This window comes from Aedes albopictus, chromosome 2 (assembly GCF_035046485.1).
Source record: "Aedes albopictus strain Foshan chromosome 2, AalbF5, whole genome shotgun sequence".
Classification (NCBI taxonomy): Eukaryota; Metazoa; Arthropoda; class Insecta; order Diptera; family Culicidae; genus Aedes; species Aedes albopictus.
In genome coordinates, this window is record NC_085137.1 from 382174041 (window position 1) to 382187245 (window position 13205).

General features: G+C 44.8%; 1 protein-coding gene across 9 annotated transcripts in view; it reads left to right on the plus strand.

The window, feature by feature from the left end:
• The window catches only part of LOC109403214 (protein alan shepard), a 789956-nt gene that overhangs the window by 551229 nt on the left and 225522 nt on the right, over positions 1–13205 (plus strand). Inside the window, exon 1 of one of the 9 annotated variants that reach the window (XM_062853108.1) lies at positions 2056–2261. The exons of the other annotated variants lie outside the window; for them this stretch is intronic. The gene's annotated coding sequence lies outside the window, so the exon portion shown is untranslated. Of the gene's footprint in view, positions 1–2055; positions 2262–13205 lie in introns of those variants that run through there. 9 annotated transcript variants of the gene reach the window in all.

Below are 13205 nucleotides of genomic sequence, written 5' to 3' on the forward strand. Positions count from 1 at the left end.
GGTACCTTTACTAAGACGTCTTGCCTGTCGGCCGGAAGTTTCGCGATTTCCTATAAGTATGTTGCAAAATAATTGATATTACAGATACTACGGGGTCAGCTTTGAGCATCTCAGCTGATATGCGATCGACCCACCGGGCTCTGTTCGAATTCATGCTATGGATGGCTATTTCTTTCTCCTGCACTGGTGGAACTTTGGTGTTGACACGGGTAATGCGTGAACCCTTGGCGGATCATGCTGAGATGTTGATGGCGTGGCCGACACTTGAAAAAGGTTTCCAAAGTGTTCGAACCAGCGTTTCAACTGGTCAGCCGTGTCGGTCAGTAACTGTCCAGACGTGTTTTTCACAGGCATCGTAGCATTCAACTTCGTCCCACTAAGGCGACGAGGTACATCGTAGAGGAGACGAATGTCGCCTGTGTTTGCGGCTTTCTCACCTTCGTCGGCTAGGGAGTCCGCCCACGCTCTTTTGTCCCGTCTACACGAGCGTTTCACTTCCTTCTTGAGAGCCGAATAGCGCTTAAGGGCCGTTCATAAACCACGTAGACTCTTTGGGGGAGGAGGGGGGGGGGGGTCTCTAGCCAAAGTCTACGCTCCATACAAATTTTAATTTTTTTTTTGTATGGACAAAAGTCTACGAGGGGGGAGGGGGTTCTGAGATGGCCAAATTTTGGTCTACGTGGTTTATGAACAGCCCCTTACGGGCTACGGCTTTGGCTCCTCGTGTTTTCGCTCGCTCTATCGTGGCTTTGGCGTTCCTTCGCTCCTCTGTCTTCCTCCAGGTATCATCTTTGATCCACTGCTTTTTCCGGGTGCGTAGCTCACTCAAATTATTCTCGCCGGTGGCGATGAAGGCGTTCTTGATGGCGCTCCATTGGTCGTCTATGCTTTCACCTTCCGGAATATCCACAGCACAGTTCTTTAGCTCCTCGACGAAGGACCTTTTCACCGCAGCGTCTTCCAGGCGGCATGTTGAACCTTCGCCTAATTTTCTCCTTGTGTTGAGAGATCCGAGCAATGCGCAGCATTTTGGCAGCATTGGTAGACGCGTAATATTGGATCATGGTAAGGTTTCGAACCCGTGTTCTCACTTCATGAGCGCAGCGTTGGCGTGAGGGCTGAGCAAGAGATCAACTCCACGGTGGCGAGAAGCCTGCTCACCTTGTAGGCCAAAGTTTAGCTGAACTTGATCCGACACCAATCTGTGTTTTCCATAGTTCGACCAACGTATTTGGCTCAGTCTTGTGTTCTTAAGCTTCGTACGGCAAGCCTCATTGGCTGGTTGTGCTAGCTTACCCTGTTTGCAGCGCTGCTGGAAAACGGACATGAGTAGAGGATGGAATCAATGTTTTTGTATGCACTCGGTTTTACACATACAAATTCTGTGAACGCAATTTAACATTTTGGGATTATTTTAATGTCAGCGAAGCAAACAAACTGACAGGATCTCTCAAAACGTGAAACTCAACTGTTGAACACCGTTATTTTTGGTCTGTAAGGCATTTCAGACAATCAGCTTCGAAAATTTCACTTTCCTTCCAACCCACCCTGTGTGCAACCAGTCAACCGAACCTTAAACAGAGCTGCTGATTGTGAATGTCGTCGACTTCATTCATGTCTTGTGCTCTCGCGGCGACTGCCATAGCCGGTGATGATGGTGGTGGCGGCTCAGCGTGCTTATTCTCCATTACGCTCTCTTTCTCTTGCTCCGCGCACCGAATCTTCATTGAAGAGCTGCTGCTGCTGCTGTGCCGCTTATTTGCCGTGCTGTGTTGTGTGTGCATTACTTCCGATTGTTCGTCCGAGTCAATTCCGTGAACGGCAGACAAACGGCAGCAGCAAATTCGCGGTACGCACATTCCCGCTTATTAGGAACGCTCCTCCGTGTGTTCCAGTGAACTTGTCCCGGTTCTCGAGTCGAGGAATCCTCCCGAACCGGTTCCGCGACGTAGGTACGGGTGCATTCCGATCCCGGGCGGTGGTCCTGGCGCGTGTTCTCGCGACACATATGGTAACGGAAAACAGACTTTCGGGACAGGCTGGATCATCGGGGTGTGGTGTGTAGTGAGAGTGACGGCAGCAGTGGAAGACGCTTGGTGGAAACGGGCGCGTGTTGGTGTTTGCCGGTCACGACAGGTGGCACCGGAGGCGGTAGCGGTGAAGATCTAAGGAGGTGTCGAGTGTTCGGATGTGAACCATATTGTTGCCAGATTGTGGCACTTCCCGTGGTCACCCTGGATCGATTTTCGTCGAGGAAGCGAGTGAGTGGGGGTTAGGGCGGAACCTGTTGTTGTCAGTTCGGTGTTGTTCATGCTTTCGCTGTTTTTTGTTGTTAAACGTGATTTTGTGTTGATTGCCGACAATCGATGATGTAATTGTTGTTGCTTTTACTCGTTATCATTGTAAGATTGGTTGGGGTTTTCCGAAATCGAATCACCCGCCTGTGACGCACTGTGGCGAGGAGCAAGTGCCATTCTCGTGTTGCAAGCGAGCGCGGTTGCTGCCAGAGGAATTGGAAGGCGAGGCGCGCGCAAGTCGGCTATAACCACCGCCACCGCCTGGAAAATGTCAAACGTCATCTTCCCACAACGGGGAAACGAGCTGAACAATGTGCAACTGTGGTAAACTGAAATATTGCCATATGGTAGGTTTGCTCCATGCTAGTGGCAGATTCATTTCTTCGTTTCTTTCAGCTGTCAAATGCAGGCTGCGATGCGATGTTTGGAGTTTTTGTATGTTTTTTATCCTCTTCTTACTGGGTACAGAAATGTACTTTTAAAACCAGATAAGTTTCTCATGATAGAAATCAGGGCCAGGGTATGGCATCAGTGTCTGCAACGTGAACCAATTCTATCACTTGCCAAGAAAGACTGTCGACATCTCAAGGTTGTGGTGCCTGTCTCCTTCTTCAATTAATCACTTAGAAGCAATCCAGGAAAATGCCCTCACCACAATCATTAAACTCATCCGAAGGAGCTCTATTTGTCACGTAAATGGATCAACAGTAATTGCTATCAATTTCCTGCCCACCGCAACCGAAGGAACAAACTGCAGAGACTGGGTTCTTTCGTATTCTTTTTCCTGCATAAGACGCATCTAGGCTTCCAAGTAACCCCCATCTACCTGATTTATCCAGATAGGGCTTTCCTACACCCATTCACGGTAAACGCATCTTTCCGGATTGTCCCTCCGAAAGGCTGCCCGAAGGGCAAATCGGTAGGGTCTAGTCCTTCGTGGTGAACTATCTCTCTTTCCGTTTCCGGATAGTCATCATACGTGGCGCCACACTCCAGAGACCTGCTGTAACTGCCTCTGGCTACCACGCCGTACGCCACACGCAGGACGGATCCGGATCGAACGGATGTGAAATTAAACTCTGATAATTGAATTTCTCCTATACATACATATGCAGCAGGGGATTGCACTCGAAATGTGGTGGCTGCTGTTTAGCTGTCTGTCGGACGATGAAACTGATCGATCTTCCCGATTGGTTTGTGGTTCTGGTTTAATTAAACTGCGTGGTATGGGGAATTTTGTGAATGCAGAGGAAGAGTGGTTTATAGGTTCGCTACTTTACATCAGATGGTTCAGGCCGTTGCTATTTAGATAGATGCGGCCAACACAGTGCGTATTCGACAAAAATATGCTGATTATGTCTCTAGGTGCGAATCCACTGTGAGCTCATGATCATTTCGTAATAGCATAAAATCGGTCATCCAAACTGTTCTTTAGTTTAGATGCTGAAGTCTACGGGTGTAACGGTAACTTCTTTCATTATACAGAGCTATGATTCGTAATCTATCATGTCCAGTAAATCTTCTGAAAGTTCAATAGACAGTATCAGATCAGTCTGGTTATCCTAGGTCATCCAAACTGTTCTTGAGATAAGATCCTAAAGTCTGTGGGTGTAACGGTAACTTCTTTTATTATACAAAACTACGATTTGTAATCTATCATGTCCAATAATTCTTCTGAAAAGTTGATAGACATTATCAGACCAGTCGGGATATCCTAGGTCATCCAAACTGTTCTTGAGTTAAGATCCTTAAGTCTACGGGTGTAACGGTAACTTCTTTCATTATACGAAGCTACGATTTGTAATCTATCATGTCCAGTAACTCTTTTAAAATGTTGATAGTCATTATCAGATCAGTCGGGATATCCTAGGTCATCCAAACTGTTCTTGAGTTTGGACCCTAAAGTCTGCGGGTGTAACGGTAACTTCTTTCGTTATACAAATCTACGATTTGTAATCTAACATATCCAGTACATCTTCTGAAAGCTCAATAGACAGTTTCAAGTCAGTCGAGATATCCTACTTAGGTCATCTAAAGTGTTCTTGTGTTTAGATCCTAAAGTCTACGGTTGTAACGGTAACTTCTTTCATTTAAAGCTAAGATTTGTAATCTATCATGTGCAGTAGGTCTTCTGAAAGTTACAGTGGTTGTTTTTATCAACTAAGCTTAATAACAGTAAGGAAGCCCATAACATCCCAAAAATATATTACAACGCTTATTGTTCCTCTAACTGCTTTGGTACGTACAGTGGATTATGTAACGCTACTTAACGTAGTGGTCTCCGGAGTAGTGTTGTTGATCTGGAATATCTCAAAACTATCTTAAAATGACTCAGATTTCAGTTTAAAGTTCATTGTGAGAATAACTACTGTTACTTCTTAGAAGAAGCATTATGACTCTATGTCCCCACTGGGATTTGGCCTTACTCGCTTCAACTTAGTGTTCTTTGAGCACTTCCACAGTTATTAATTGAAGAGTTTTTCTTTGCCTGGTACTGCATGAATATGTATATGGTGAGGCAAGTATAATAATACACTATGCCCAGGGAGTCGAGAAAATTGTCCCGACCGGATTGGCCATCCATAGCCTAACTGGAGACCCCTAACTGTTACTATCAAGAGCTAAACTTCAGGATAGTTTGGACGATCCTCAATGCCCCAAAAGTTCATAAGGGGCTGTTCATTGGGTTCTCATACAAAAATCTTACAAGGGGGGGGGGGGGGGGGTGGTAAGGTTGGTGGTGTCAGAAAATCGCAAAAATCTCCTTACGGCTCTTCGGGATCGTTCGGAAGTTGACCATCAATGTTAACTTCTTTTCCCGATCAGCCCAGATAGCTGTGTAGTGTCGGTAGCGGTTGTCTCAATTGGCTAAGAATAACACTACGGACCGCCTGATCCAGTGGTAAGAGTCCACTAAACAGGTGACCCCTAATTCATGGTGTTTGCGGCTTTATGCTTACCGTGCCAAAGAATGAATGGTTAGGGGGGTCTAATAAAAACCTAACCACAAACGGAGCCTGTGGAGAATTAGGGCGTCCTCCACAGTATTACGCCCTTACTGCGCTAACCGTATCAATGGTGCAGTGGACCTTGCGTTTCTCCGAGATAATGAGTTGCCCTTCTTAAGTCTCAAATTTGAGGCGAAATAAGGGCGGGGTTATTCAAATGTTGTTAATTAGCTTACATTACTGCCTATATGGGTTCGCTTAATGCGTTTTCGCCATTGGCGTTTTTCAATTGACACCTATTTGGTTCGTCGTTGATGTTTCCTTTTTGTGCTGTGACTGTGAAGAGTGTAATCCTGTCTAGTTTAGGTAGTGGCTACGGCAAGGAAACCTCAGATCAATTTTCAGCGTAAAAAGCGTATGTAGCCCAAGTGGTTCTACTTCAAAAAGTTCATTTTCGTAAGGTAACTTCTGTATAGGTTACCTTGTGAAACCAGTTTTGCTTTTTTCATTATAGATGAACTGTCGTGCCTCGAGCATGCTATATTTTAGAATAACGTTAACAGTATGTTTCAACCTTTCCTTATGGATGCCATCAAGCAAGCTCTTGTTTTCAGCATCTTTTCGCTGATATTTGGCATCTGAAGTAGCTCAAACATTGATTTGAGATGCTTCAGTTTGATGGAATAATTAGGTAGTACAGTTCATGGTTAACTTAACATAGAATTGCACCTAACCCTACTCTGCATGAGCCGAATTTGTCATGAGTTGACTGTTTGGCATGTGACAGATGAGGACTCTCCATTTGACCTTTTTGCACTTTAGAGTGTTCCTTCGCAAACTTTGCGTATTCAGGCGTCCCTGCTCAACAAGCTTGTGAACCTGTAATAATTGGTTGCGATCACATTTTATGGATAACTCGCTTCCATTGCTACTCTAAGAGAGTTTCATTATGGTTTTGTTATTACAACGCACTTCATTGTGGTATAACATATCTACTGCTTTGAAAGAAGCTTGTCCTCTGCGGTCTGTGCGGACCGCAAGAGGTATTCCTGAATGGAACTCGGACCTGTTCAAGTTCTAAATATCTTCGGATAAACCAGTCTTTTGTATAGCTACGAATCTTTAGCTTCTACCCCGAGGATTGTAGCTATAGAATCGATTTAGTGGGCACTAAAAAGCTCTGCTTACTTCAAATCTCCTGGAGCAAATGGGGCTCTGTCCTATTTTTCTCCAGAGGGATTTGAGTTTTTCAAACATGTTTTGAACTCTTGTAGTTTTCTATTGGGTATTTTCAAGGCGTGAAATTACTCTGTAGTTTTATCCCGAAAGGGTGCGTGCGTTGTAAAAAGAAGGAATAAGTTCCAGATTTATCTGGTTACGTCGTTCTTTCTGAAATGCTCGAAACGCATTCTCGATTATCACATCTGTGATGTTCGTCTGGCTAACATGCCTGTTCATGTGAACTTACATGTCTCCCAATTTGGGATGTCCACAGTGACTCTTTTACATAAAGTTGTATACGTTTTCAAGAAAGCACTCGCTCAAACGTAGTTTTTGCTTGGGTGATTTCTTGAATATTGAGGATGTTTTTGATGACGTGCCTTTCTATGTCATATTGAAAGTCGCATGACGTCGCAAGCTACCTCCAATGAGCTATAGGCTCTTTTTACGCTAAAGGCGTTTTACAGTGTCCTTTTCAGGGCACTGATTAACCCCGTTGTGGTATGAGCTATGAGCTCTCGTTGCGCTTATGCGCTCATTCCCTCTTCTAGGGCACCCCTTCTTATTTCATCACCTTTCCCTTTCCCAATTCCCATCCCTTGTCCCATTCTCCCTCAGGTAAATGATGAAATAGGCTCATATGTATGGCGATGGCACAAATGTCCCAAATGGAGGATAACGTGCCTCTGGAGCCGGCCTTCTGATACATGATACCTGATGCCCAGGGAGTCGAGAAAATTGTCCCGACCGGATTGGCCATCCATAGCCTTAACCACTAGGCTAACTGGAGACCCCTAACTGTTACTATCAAGAGCTAAACTTCAGGATAGTTTGGACGATCCTCAATGCCCCAAAAGTTCATAAGGGGCTGTTCATTAATTACGTAAGGATTAATGGGGGGAGGGGGGGGTTTGAGAAATCTTACGCGCCATACAAAAATATTATTTGGGTTCTCATACAAAAATCTTACAAGGGGGGGGGAAGGTTGGTGGTGTCAGAAAATCGCAAAAATCTCCTTACGTAAGAAATGGACAGCCCCTAATAATATATAGTAGACTTCAGATTGCTCCAGTGACCGCTATTGATTATGAAACGTTACTCAGTGTGTCAGATGTAGTCGAAGTTACGAGTGTAGACCTGAATTTTCTAAACTCAAAGACGGTTTGATTGACCTGGAACATTTCCATAGTGTTCCTCAATGACATTTGAGATTTCAAGAGCTTCACGGATCTCAGCAGATTATGCTATGCTATTATTTATGTTGAAAACACATAGTTTTTCTTGTGGATTGTAACAGTTTGGACGACCCTGAATGTCCCAATGGTTTATAATGAAAAAGTAGACTTCAGATTGGTTCAGTAACCACGGATAAATATGCAACGTTACTCAGTATAGCAGATATGGCTGTTGTTACGAGTGTAGACCTGAAGTCCTGAACTCCAAGGTAGTTAGACTGACCTGGAATATCCCTGTAGTGTCTCTTAATGAAATTTGAGAATTTAAATGCTTCGCGGGGCCCAGCAGATTATGTAATACTATTATTTATGGCGAAAACACAAAAAGTTATTCTTGTAGATTTGAAGGACTTCATTATAGAACAGTTTGGGAGACCCTGAATGTCTCAAAGATTTATAATAAGCTAGTAGATTTTAGATTGCTCCAGTAACTGTGGTTGATTATGCAGTGTTACTCAGTATAACTGATATGGCTGCTGTCATGAGTGTAGACCTGAAGTTCTGAACTCCAAGCTAGTTTGGCTGACCTGGAATATCCCTGTAGTGTCTGTTAATCACATATGAGATTTCAAGAGCTACGCGGATCTCAGACTATGCAATACTATTATTCATGGTAAAAACATATGAAGTTTTTTACTTGTGGATATGAAGGACTTCATTATAGAACTATTTGGACGACCCTGAATGTCCCAATGGTTTATAATCACCTAGTAGACTTCAGATTTCTCCAGTAACTGCGGTTGATTATGCAGCGTTACTCAGTATAACAGATATGGCTACTGTTACGAGTGTAGACCTGAAGTTCTGATCTCCAAGGTAATTTGGCTAACCTGGAATATTCTTATAGTGTCTATAAATGACACTGTAGATGTCAAGAGCTACGTGGATCCCACTAAGTTATACAATGTTTTTATTTGTGGCGAAAATTTATAAAATTATTCTTGAAGATTTGAAGGGCTTCACTATAGGACAGTTTGGAACACCTACAATATCCCAGAATATAGAACACCTTTTGATATTCTTGACGAAGGCTAAATGAATACATAAAAACGTAACTCACAGTTCACTAAGTTCAGCTTTTAGAACAACTGGTATGTCAATTATTTCGTTTTTTTTTTCAAATTGCATGGTGTTCAGGATGTTCTAGGTTATCAATGAAGTCCCAAATTCAAGTATTCCCATTTTTCCTTAATAGAGGAAAACTTTGCCGAAAACAGTATTTTGTTTTATCGAATGGCTGAATTTATACAGCCGTTTCTATGTTGGGGTCATAATGAGCTGTCTTGCATCCAATCCAGCTGATTTTTTTCAGCGAAGTTAGTGCTTACTATAGACTCATCACATACAAAAAATGAACTAAATTGGTTAGAAGACGGCCTGGAAAACGCAGTGGGCGTAAAGTGGGTGGCAGCGTTATAATAGGAGACCCAACTGTATTCTCATGACAACTGTGGTAGCGACAGAACCCGTGAAGTTGAAGGCGCCGAAGTCTACTCAGATGGAAGCCTTTGTATGCGCGGGTAGCCCTAAGAGTACACCGAACGCGATTGCTTACGACAAGCAACCGTGAAGAGCTACCAGGTAGCGCTCGTAGGGCTATGACTATAAGGTTGTTAATCCCGAAAGTCAGCTGTAATGCCGGTAAGCCGGACCCCAGACATGCGTCCTGGAAAGGTGGGCTTGAAAAGGCCGGTATTTTCCGGACCGAAAGGAACAGAGGGCTGCAACCATTGATAGATTCAACACAGGTTAGCGCGGGCTAGGGAAAGGGCGCTCCTCAAATCCTAGTGCACAGGAAGAAGAAATTAGAGGAACAGGAATGCAGGGACATCAAATAACGGAAAGGTAGGAGACCAGGTGCCAAGCGCAAGAAGAGTGACGCGCTCGTCATCAAGACTGAAGAATCCAAGTACGGTTCACGCAGATGTTGGACTATATGACGACCGTGCTGACAAGATGAAGGCCGGTAGTAATAGCGGGTGATTTCTGGCTGTGCCAGATGTTGATCTGGCTAACGTCGGTACCAAAAGTACTTTTAGCCGGAACGGAGCGCAGTTGATCGTAGACGTTACGTTTTGTAGTCCTTGCCTAACAAGTAGTTCGAACTGGAGGGTAGACGATACCTACACTCACAACGATCACAGGCATCAACAACAGCAGTCAGCGGGTAGGTGGAGGGGCGACTAGGTTAAGGCCAAGTCCTCTTAGGTGGAAGACATTATGCTTCAACGACGATGTATTTAGGGAGGCGCTCCGCCGTGAGCGAAACTTACTCGGTCTATGCGTGGACGAGCTGGTAGCGGTGCTTTCGTTTGCATGCGATGCAACTATGCCTAGTCAAGTTCACCCTAGGAATAGGAGACAACCAGAGTACTGTTGGACTGAAACAATTACGAACCTGCGCCGTGCCTGCCTTCGGGTTAGACCGAGATAAGGGCAAACAAAAAGGTCTGCTTTGAGGGTCTCTGCCAGAGCGCCAATGCGAATCTGTGGGTTGATACCTACAGGATCATGATTTCCTAGACAAGAGGTGTAATGGCTCTTACAGAGCAGTCTCCAGAGCTGATAGGAAGCATCATCGATCCTAGTTCTTGGCCTCCTTTCGTAGGACCGCTGGGGACTGGGGCTGGCAACGAGAAGAGGGTTAGCGATGAGGAACTTGTAAGGATTGCAAAATACTTTATCGTAGGTAAGGCACCAGGTCCGAACGAAGCTCCGAACCTGGCCCTGAAAGTTGCAAATGCAGAGATTCCTGAGATGTTCAGATCTGCTATGGAGAAACGCCTGGACGAAGAAGTCTACCCTGGGGCATTTGTCACAATAGATCTAAAAACTGGTCGCAGTGTCTTATATACCCAAAAAGGAATAAATAAAAAAGTCTACCCAGAGGTTTGGAAGTGACAGAGCCTGGTACTATTGCCAAAGGCTGGGAAACCATCCGGAGACCCGTTGGCATATAGACCATTTTGCTTGGTCGACACGGCGGGGAAGGTGCTCGAAAAGATCATCTACAACAGACTGCTGAGAATGCTGAGGCACACCGAGGGTGTTAATGGTCTCTAGAATAAGCTTGGCTTCCGGAAAGGGATGGACCGTAGACACTATCTTGTCGGTAGCTCTCCAGCACCGAGATAGCGCTCCAGCGTAAAGTGGTTTGCCATTGTGATTCCGGATGTAAGGAACGCCTTCAATTGTACCAGTTATGCAGGTATTGCGGATGCGCTCCTGCGGATACCAGTATACTTGTACAAGAGTTTCGGAAGTTACTTCCAGAATCGAGTACTAGTTTACGACATAGGATCGGAAGTGCTTTCACATAACCTCAGGAATCCCGCAAGGTTCCATCCTCGGTCCGATGTTATGAAATGTCATGTAAGACGAGGGGTTGAGGTTAAAGGTTCTACTGGGCGTGGTCATCGTGGGCTTTGTTTGCTGACGATATTTCCGTTTGACAAAAAGTTTTGACCGACTGGAGCGGGAACGAACCAACGCTCCGAGGATTACGAAACGCCTAAATAGACGACTGACGCCCTAGCCGCTTGGTCACGATGGCCACTGGAAGTATTAAACGTGTCCGTTGTGCTCATTCTGCGAATGAAGCTACGTGGAATAGTCGGAGTCGTATATCGAGGTGAGAAGTCTCGACTCGAATGAAGTGAGTTGCCGTGTAAATCAAATGGAGAATCACCTCATTCGAGTCGGGATTTCTAATAGCAGAAGTAGTTGTTGTTTGTGTAATTTCATACCCTTTTAGTATTCCCAAAGTGTCCCAAATGTTTCATTAGACGCATTGCGTCATTATTCAGAGATTATTATTGAACCCCATAGGCATTGTACCAGTTAAATAAAATTTCCAAACTCAACACCCCCGAAACTTTCGTTTCCCCAAAAAACTTTCTTTCTAAAATATTTCCACCCATTCCACGCGCAGCCTGTCTCTCTTGTAATCGCATCCCGTCGCGGTGCTTACCGTCGCGTCGTGGGTGGCAAACAATAACAGGTCGTTAAAACTTTTCTATTCTATCAAAAGCAAACTAAGCAGGGGGACCCCATAGGTGCCGAAAAGTTTTCCCCAAACGATTCCCATTTTTTCGATATTTCTTCCAATTCCGAAGCAATTGTAAACAGCCAATTTCTCGCGTTGTCGTCGTCTTCCGTAAAGGTGTGTGTTTGTGTGTCTGTGTGCTGAGGGGAATGGGGGGTTGGATAAATTTGCGACTGGTTTTGAACTGCCTGTCTGCCTCAATTGGGCCTGCTGGATGACGGGTGCTTAATGGAATTTTTCGTTCATCGATTGGTAATTCAATTAGAAATTTCATCGTTCTCGCTCTCTGCGCACACTGGCACTGGCTTGGGCTTTCGCGAATGGGGGACAAGTGGGATTAACCAGCAGTGCGGGATAATTCATTAGTTTTCCACGGAAAGCACAAAAAACATTCCGGCTGTTGACGTGTCCCGACTTGGGGGATATTTCATAGACAATCTATCCCTTGATACAATTTAGTGAATACAATTCGAAACCTAGGAAAACCCGTTCTTGGTGAACTTCAATCACTCTACTACTAGTAGGTCGATAGTCTCATTGGTAAGGTCACCAATCTTGAAACAGGGTATGTCTAGGTTCGAATCCCATTCGATGATGGATTTTTCAAGCTTATTTTTTTCTGTTACGCAAGAGCACATTAAACTAAGTCATTTATTAACATTTCACCTGACAAGACTACAATTGGGACGATTTCTAAACGAATCCGGTGTTTTTAAATTAATCACCTAGATATAGTTTCAACGTTGTTATCCCTTCCCACTCGGGGGGCCGTGCACCAGCTGCAAAATTGAATCCGAAAGCCGGGCAGCCACATGTGAATGCTTGTGTGGGTCATAAATTTTGTGGCTTGTTTCGTATCGAGTTCCGGTAGAGAAAGAGACAGACCGAGAGAGACAGAGAGAATAAGGAAAGGGGGCACAGAACGGATAATTGCAAACGTATTCGAGGACCCGCAGTAGGTAGTTGTATTCCGCCGCGCGACAAAGGCGGACAAGGCTTACGATTTCTTTTTTTCCCTTTCCAGCACCACCACCACCTACCCCCTCCAACTGGGAAATGGTTATTTAATGTCCACCAGCTTGGGACAGGGTATGGTGGTTGGATGTGTGTAGGTTTGGGAGAAAAGCTCCCTGGCCGTGCTCCGTGGTAACCCTTGTAATTTGTGGTGGTCACCAAATCTTCTCCCAAGGTGACCATTGCTGCCCGAATGGGCAGTTTTGGAATTATGGCAATACGATTGCCATGTTCCGTGTATTTGGTTCAGTTGGTTCGCTTAACTGCAATTGCTCGCCGGTCGGATACATAAACTATTCATGATGATTGGATTCGGTAGGATTTTGGTTGGAGGAGGTTGGTGAAAGGAATCACATGTTAAAGTACCCGATACGGCAAATGAAGCTTTAATTGGTTGCGGGTCAGTGAGCGTGAAAAACGAAAAACCCTGAAGAGGCGTGAAAAA